Source organism: Rhipicephalus sanguineus, chromosome 10, assembly GCF_013339695.2.
Source record: "Rhipicephalus sanguineus isolate Rsan-2018 chromosome 10, BIME_Rsan_1.4, whole genome shotgun sequence".
NCBI lineage: Eukaryota > Metazoa > Arthropoda > Arachnida > Ixodida > Ixodidae > Rhipicephalus > Rhipicephalus sanguineus.
Window position 1 is genome coordinate 141,651,792 of NC_051185.1, and position 6,462 is coordinate 141,658,253.

The window sequence follows — 6,462 nt, forward strand, 5'->3', positions numbered from 1 at the left end:
GGAGGAGTGATACGCCGAGTCGGGCGCCCCGCTGGCGCAGCCGGCACCATCGTTGAAGAGAGGCATTAGGGCATCACCACTGTCCTCGGGAAAGACCGTCTGTTCACTGTACGCCCACTCTTCTACCGGATCCGTCTGCATCCAGTCGGACTTCGTCTCGAGTCGTAGCGGACCGTCCGAGTCGGCAGTGGTGACGACAGCACTAACACCTCCGAATGTGCCGCAAATGACAGGTGTTAGAGCGTCGTCAGTATGCGCTGTGAAGAGCGTCGATTCGGAGTTACTTTTCATTCGACCAGCCTGGATCTCGTCTGCCTTTGTCTCAGCATAACTCAAACGAGTTGTTTCTCTTATAAGTTGTTCGGCGACATCACTGCTCCCAGCTGTGCCGTTATAAACCACGTTCACAGACTTCTTATTGCGGCTGAGGAAGTTCTCAATGTTCTTACGTGCCGCAGACAGGCATTCGTCAGCCTCTTTGCCAAAGGCACTCGAAGTGGCCGAGGCAAGCCCTCCGTCCAAGGTCAGGATTCCGACGCCGCATCCCTCGCGGAGATGCGCCAGTACGTTCACCCTGGCCACGGGCTTCGCGCAACAGCCGCAGTAGACGACGTGGTAGTCGCACTCGCGGTAATAGTGCTCAATAATTTCGAGCATGCGGCCGACGTAGGTGCATCCGAATGCCCTGTTGAGGCAGTAGGACTTGCAAGACCCGACGTACTCTTCGGAGGCGGAGTCCCACCTGACGTTCATGTTCCCGAACTCCTTGTCGTCGAACGGACAGACGGCTACGGTGGAGTTGTGCATCAAGTCGTTCATGCAGGCGGTGCAGAAGACGTGGCGGCAGCCGAGGCTGAACGCGATGTCCGGGATGACGCTGCAGACGTTGCATACGCGATGGCTGGGAATCGAAGTGACGAAGTCTATGCGCTTCCTGTCCGCCTTAGGCGAGAAGCCGACGCAGGTGTACCGATGAGCCGCCATGGTGCCCGCGTACTGCCGCGCGTTCTGTGCTGTGACCCGCGTAGCGTACCTGAACGCGAACACTAAGGAAAGTCGCAGACCCTGGTGTTTCGCCATCCGATATAGGGGCAAACAAATGGAAGTGGGTCTGGATTAAGGTCGTAAAGGAGGAGGCGCCGATAACGCCACGCTCCGATAGTGGCGGCTTCCCGAATGCCTGCCTTCGTGAACAGATAAAGCCGCATCGATGACGCACTTCTCGCTGAAAGCTCGGGCATCTTTAATTGTGCTCTACGCAAAAATGTACTTCGGTTTGCGGCGCGGGACATGGCCTACGCACCGAGATAAAGAAAGTCATCAGGTCGCATGAAAACACGCTTCACGTTTCTGAACGAATGTGCGGTACAAACACACACACACACACACACACACACACACACACACACACACACACACACACACACACACACACACACACACACACACACACACACACACACACACACACACACACACACTTGTTATTATATTGAAAATAATGCTCCTATTTCCTATTATTTTACAAGTAGCAACAGTCTGCACGAAGGAATCGAATGAATGCGCGCAGGTACTGCAGGAGTGGCGGAGTTATTGGGCTTTATCCAGCGAGTAAACTCGTGTTGAGTTGCATTCAGTAAGAGGTACGCGGTGCTTTTACAGCTTTTACTGTTCACTGTTAGTGCGATGGGCTCAACATGTGATTGAACAGCCATTGAAGTGAATGCTATTTATTTCTTTACACCTCCGCCTTTGGTGTGGCCACTGCTGCTGCTGTCGGGTCGGTCGGTATTTTGGGCAATCTATTTGTGGATTTACCGGGCGTCCTCGTTAATACGACACTGTAAAAAGCGCCTTTAGTAGACCGTAGCACAAACCTACTCAGCGCGATTTTGATCGCTCTGGAGGCCGCATTACTTGAACAAGTATTTCTGAAAATCAAAGCGCCAATTCTTGGACACTTGTTATTTTCATTATCTATATTTGATCTTCCCAGCAACACCATAAGTCAGAAGTCTGTCTTTAAGCCGATGACGGCGTCCTATACGAAGTAATTACTTCTAGTGGCGATGACACCTACTCGAAGATTTCTTCCCTAGATTTTGCACGACGTGTGCGGATTGACAGATTCTCAAGCTTAAAAATAAAAGTGTAGCAGTGTCATTTACGAACAGACATTTTCCTTTGCTGCGTGTGCACGCTTTCAACACCACAATAATATCCCGGCCACAGATGTACAAATGCCTTGTAGTTATCTTCTCACACAACATGCAGGGGCCACTGTATATTCATTTCATTTTTCATTCAATTTCATTCATTGACCCTAAGGGCCCGAGAACGGGCATTACATAGGGGGGAATACAATACTTTGTACAGCAAATATAGGGACAAAAAATGCAATAACAAGCAAACATAACGCAAATACAATATAAAAAGGTATACACAGTTCAGTAATGCAAAGTCGGACACAGTACAATAGTTGCGATCAATATATAGTACAATCTAGCAAAAAATACATAGAATAAACGAAAATGTGGAAAGAGACAATACATATAATACATAGAATAAAAATACATAGAATAAATGAGAATTTGGAATGAGACAATTCAGCTAGTTGTGGAAAGACTACTCACTAAGGTAAGATAGTAGGGCTGATTGGAAACTAGTTGATTCTTTAATGTTTGCAATGGTACGCGGAAGGGTGTTCCACTCGTTTATGGACAACAACAAAGGAGAGTGTAAGTATTTTTCAGTGCGCGCAAATAGTGGGCGTACCTTGTGATCGGTCACATCGGGCCGAAATGTTTACCGCTGGATGTATGAATTTGACTGAAAAAGGACTGTAGCTAAACTAAACGCTGTGAAAGAAGGACAATCTGGAATATTTTCTGCGTGTTGCGAGCGGTAAAATGCATAGAGTTGTTTTTATGGATGAGACACTATGAAAACGTGAACAGGAGGAAGCAATACACCTAACGGCTTTACCTTGAATTGACTCCAGCATGTCAGTAAGGTATGCTTGATGCGGATGCCATATGTTTGAAGCATACTTTAGGGATGGTTTAATGAGTGAATTAAATGCCTGAAGTTTAGTGTCTGAAGTAGCCAGACATAGGCGGCGTTTTAAAATGCCAAGCTTACGAAATGCTTTGCTGGTAATTAATTCTACGTGATTGTTTCATTTAAGATTGTAATGCAGGATAACACCTAAGTATTTAATGGGCGATACCGTTTCAACGGGAGAGTTGTTGATGGGGTATATATTCAGGCTTTGATTGGCATCTCGACCGAATTTGTCATGCTTGGTCTTTTCAACGTTAATTTTCATTTGCCATTTTCTAAACCATTGGGAAAGAGTCGTTAAGTCAGATTGCAGGGTTAAAATGTCGTTCTGATTGGCTATTTCTTTATATATCTTATGCAGTCATCAGCGAAAAGTCGTACGGTAGACTGCATCTTATTTGATATGTCGTTGATATAGATTAGAAATAACAGCGGCCCTAAAACTGACCCTTGTGGAACGCCCGACTTGACCTGCGTCTGTTTGGATATGTAGGAGTCGATTTTGACACACTGAAATCTTTCAGTCAGAAAGCTTTCAATGCACTGAAATGTTTTTTTATCAAGCCGGAGACTACGTAGTTTTGTTAGGAGACGTTGATGAGGGACGCGATCAAACGCTTTAAAAAAATCAATAAAAATTGCATCGATTAGCAGTGACCTATTGATGGAGTTGCGTAAATCGGTAACTAGCTCAAACAGCTGAGTGTTGCAGGATTTATGTTTCTCAAAGCCATGTTGGTTTTCAAAAAGTAGCTTATTGGATTGAAGGTGAGACATTATGTGGCTGTATAAGATATGTTCGAGCATCTTACAACAAATGGATGTCGGAGAAATAGGACGGTAATTGTTAGCAATGTGCTTGTCTCCAGATTTAAGGCAAGGAATGATATTCTCAAATTTCCAGCCCTCAGGAAGGCCCCCAGAATCCAGTGATTGGTGAAATATTTAAATACTTTACACCCAAAGGAATAAAAAATTTAGGTTACATAACACGAACGTTCTCTAAATCGCCAAAATGCACTAAATTACTAACGCATATAAAACGCTTACATGCCCTATATTGGGGTAGGGTTAATGCCTCTGCAACCAATATAAAATGTGCGACATCAACAAATTTGAATCCCTACAAACGAGCGCTGTTCGTTTTGTTTGTCATCGCTACGATCGCGATTTTTCGTCCTCGTCCGGATTGAATTCTTTGAATTTATCTCTCTTATGCACCAGACGAGATACCATATTCATGAAGCTTTTACATTCATTTCGGTAAGGTTGAAGTCTGGGTCAGTTGGTACATAACGCTGAAAGATTGAGCCACTCAATAGGACGAATGAGAGAAGTGGCACACACAGTGAGTGGTCTTAGCGTGTGCCAGTCGTAGTGAGTGCCACTTCTTTCCTTAGTCCGTCGTCTTCTTGTCTGGTGCATTCTTTCAGCGCTGCATTCATTTGTTCACGCGTCTTGTCAACTATTCACTGGCGACTGCATCCCTGTGCCGGTGCTCTTCCAACCAGATGGTGATCTTCCAACTTTGACTGTCTCAACCGAAAGACTTTCCTCGAGCTCTCTATAGTCGGATACAACTTTAGAAGTTCGCGGCATTTCCTCCTCAAAGGCGGATGCACACAAGCCTGCACCAATGGGCGTGCACTCCAGACTGACGTCATGAGCCGGACGGCCAGTGACTCCGCCTTCGGAGGACATTGCAGTGTGCATGAGATGGGCAGTTTCCTTAGTCGCAGAGGCGATTGGCTGCCACGCTTCGGTCGTCTGGGCGGGGCCTCTCCGGTAAAACCTACTCATCGATTTTGATGCGACTAAAGCATTTTCGAACACAGTTATTTTCGAAGAGTTGTCGAACACTGGGACGAGTTACCCAGTGCTGTTCGACAATTAGCGATGTCAGATTTCAGTACTGTGCCGATAACATTATCTTTCATGATACCGCAGCGGTGGTTACATGGGAGCGTCCGCTTCCAGTGCGGGAGCGACCGGGTTAAATTCCCAGTGCCGACCGGGAACCCACCGGTTTTTCCAAAGGGGTAGAGGAGTACACCTACCTGGCGCTCGGTTGTTAATGGGTACTCATCTCCAAAGGTGGCCCCATAAGGTTCTGTAAAGCCCCTCGGCGCACTTAACCCACCACAGCCTTGGTGAAATAGTCGAGCATCCGTCGCTGTTGTGGGAGGCAGAGAATTGCGGCCTCCGGGTACCTACCGGTAAAATAGGTACAAGCGCGCTTCCGGCCTGGTGCTCGTTAGAACGAGGTTCATAGTCGCTGGGGAGGGCACCTAGCCTGTGGGAAATTGGCGGCGTGGGACCGCCAGACCTAAAAATAAGGGCATCCTCTTTTTTTTTTTCATGTATATTCGTTGACGTCCTTGGCGTAGCGCTGGTCACGCGACCTGAGGGGCGAGAGTGAGGCTCAGCGGAAAAGGGGGAACCAATGAGGCGCAATAAATGCAAACAGAGTGCAAAGATGAAGAAGACCAAGAAATGCAATAGTATTACGAAACACTACCACAGCACAATCAAGAAGAAGAAACGCAGCAAGACCGAATAAATGGGATTAAATAAAGGCAAATCTTTGTGTGAACCTATTGCTTTAATGTATCCTTTACGTAGTTTGTGCGCGGGGATGCATGAAAATAAGTTCTTCCAGTTCCACGACGTGAAAACCGTCGACCCGAAGCACATGCCTAACTGAGAAAAAAAACAAAAGAAACAAAGAACAAGCTTACAGAAAAGATAGCCATAAAGGGGGAACTGCGAAGGTCCGAGTAAAAGGGGGCAACGACTTCGGTGTTCGACAGTTTTCATGACGTGGAAATGACAGTACTTTTTTTTTTAGCACGAAAGTGTTGTATGCCGGGGTCCACCAAGATTTTCATGAAGTATTTTGCTGACGTTTTTCCATCACGGAAATACGTCAGCAAAATGAACGCCATCAAATGGCAAAGAAAAGAACTATAAGAAAAAGTACTGTGGACAGCAGTCGAACCCATGACCTCTCGGTCCGCGATGATGGCTGGCGGGCGTTTAGCCCACTGAGCTACTGCCAAACACATAACAGAGGCTACATGAACGCGCATTTTATCTTTCACACTTTCTTCTCACAGTGCTCTTGCCTGGATGGATGGATGGATGCTATGAGCGTTCCCTTTATAACGGGGTGGTGACATGTGCGCCACCAGGCTCGACAACCAAAACAAAAATAACGCGCCGTTGCTGCGACCGTCCCATTCGGCGCGTTTCCAATAGAGGTGTACTTTCGTTTAACACACCGCGAGGTGGTGGCTTTAGCCCAAGCCTCGCTCATAGCATCCATCCATATCGAAAAATAGCTCTCCGACGCTCGCCTGGCTGTCGCACCGCGTTCCCCGCTCGCCCTGTGAGAATTAA

The 6,462-nt window shown here is 46.9% G+C and overlaps 2 protein-coding genes across 4 annotated transcripts in view; both read right to left on the reverse strand.

Moving 5' to 3' along the window:
• The window catches only part of LOC125760108 (uncharacterized), a 250,705-nt gene that overhangs the window by 103,474 nt on the left and 140,769 nt on the right, over positions 1 to 6,462 (reverse strand). The window contains exon 1 of one of the 2 annotated variants that reach the window (XM_049419787.1): positions 1,034 to 1,155. The exons of the other annotated variant lie outside the window; for it this stretch is intronic. The gene's annotated coding sequence lies outside the window, so the exon portion shown is untranslated. Of the gene's footprint in view, positions 1 to 1,033; positions 1,156 to 6,462 lie in introns of those variants that run through there. 2 annotated transcript variants of the gene reach the window in all.
• The window catches only part of LOC119372509 (D-amino-acid oxidase), a 236,917-nt gene that overhangs the window by 96,187 nt on the left and 134,268 nt on the right, over positions 1 to 6,462 (reverse strand). The window lies entirely within an intron of this gene.